Source organism: Eriocheir sinensis, unplaced genomic scaffold (genome assembly GCF_024679095.1).
Source record: "Eriocheir sinensis breed Jianghai 21 unplaced genomic scaffold, ASM2467909v1 Scaffold80, whole genome shotgun sequence".
Lineage (NCBI taxonomy): Eukaryota > Metazoa > Arthropoda > Malacostraca > Decapoda > Varunidae > Eriocheir > Eriocheir sinensis.
Genome location: NW_026112165.1, coordinates 553,118 through 555,000, shown reverse-complemented (window position 1 = coordinate 555,000; position 1,883 = coordinate 553,118).

The following is a 1,883-nucleotide window of genomic DNA, read 5'->3' as shown; positions in this document are numbered from 1 at the left end:
TTGTGTGAGTAACTAAAAGTGTGATGAATGTGGGTAAACATTCATTATTAAGTGTTACGTAACCAGACACATCCTTACACACACTGGTGTGAGGAACTACAAGTGTGAGGAATGTGGGAAAACATTCATGTAGAAGGGTCACCTCACCACACACATCCTTACACACACTGGTGTGAGGAACTACAAGTGTGAGGAATGTGGGAAAACATTCATGAAGAAGGGTCACCTCACCACACACATCCTTACACACACTGGTGTGAGGAACTACAAGTGTGAGGAATGTGGAAAACATTCATAGAAGGTCACCTCACCACACATCCTTACACACACTGGTGTGAGGAACTACAAGTGTGAGGAATGTGGAAAAACATTCATTAGAAGAAGTGACCTCACCACACACATCCTTATACACACTGGTGTGAGGAACTACAAGTGTGAGGAATGTGGAAAAACATTCATTAGAAGAAGTGACCTCACCACACACATCCTTACACACACTGGTGTGAGGAACTACAAGTGTGAGGAATGTGGAGAAAGATTCATGGAGAAAGGTACCCTCACCACACATCCTTACACACACTGGTGTGAGGAACTACAAGTGTGAGGAATGTGGAGAAAGATTCATGGAGAAGGTACCCTCACCAGACACACATCCTTACACACACTGGTGTGAGGAACTACAAGTGTGAGGAATGTGGAGAAAGATTCATGGAGAAGGGTACCCTCACTACACACATCCTTACACACACTGGTGTGAGGAACTACAAGTGTGAGGAACTGTGGTTTTGGGTGCAAACCACAAAAAAGTGTCTTTTTAACTGAAACAGCGATAACAGCCAATAATTATTGCTGGTTAAGGTCTGGTTAAAGTGGTATATGTTCCACAAAGATCAGAATATGGTTAGTAGTAGTAAATTTAGAGCACAGGAAGAGGGATTGCTTGGCTGAGGTCATTGAGTAAGGCATTGTTTTGAGTGTTTGAACCTGAGTAGGTCATTCTTGGTTCCTTTGCAAAATATTACCCTCACACATTACTTAATAACTAAATCAAACCGTTTATGATATCAATATAATGTGCAACTATTCCATCATACTGAAGGTTGCATTGTATAACACCTCAAAGAAGTGAAACGGAGTTTGTTTACTTACTTCTCAGCTGATTGCGATGTTTACCTAAGTATGTCATTTAAATGCTCCATTTTCTTTTACAATCTTATTTTCTTTCTTTATTTATCACGGTAACTTAACGTATAGTATTTTCCATACTCAAATAAAAACTCAGAATAAAAACATTACGTTTCATTAGCTAACAGACATACACATTGTACGATTGAAATGAATAAAAAAAAATGATTACAGGATTTATGTGACGATGTGACGTCATAGTAATGCATTCGTCTGTGAAGCGTCTGATTGGTCGGCGGAGGGAATGACGCACTCGTCTCTGAGGCGTCTCATTGGTCGCCGGAGGGTATGGTGTTGAGTCAGTATACAGAGTGTAAAAATGCGGGCGGGGCTAATGGCCTGTTTTGTGAAATTGTGAGAGACAGAAGGTGCCTTTCACAACACAGTTCCTTGAGAATGGAGGTCGTTAAAAATAGTAAATCGGGTATTCACTATATAGCTTTTCAAGGTGCTAAGAGGGGAGTAAGGCATTGAAGGATGGGTAACTTAAGTGTTCCAAGACGCGCCCTTGCAGCCAGTTCTCCACATCTCGTATGCATGGAAGTGATCTTTTACACTTCCCTTCGTTGTGCTTTGTTATCCGTTTATAAGTCCAAGTAAGGTTTTCTTTTTAATTTCACGTCCGTTTAGGCCATATTTCACACGCCGGCTCTGGCAATGTGCCGCCAACTCGGGATTACGAAAGGAACGCTGCGGGC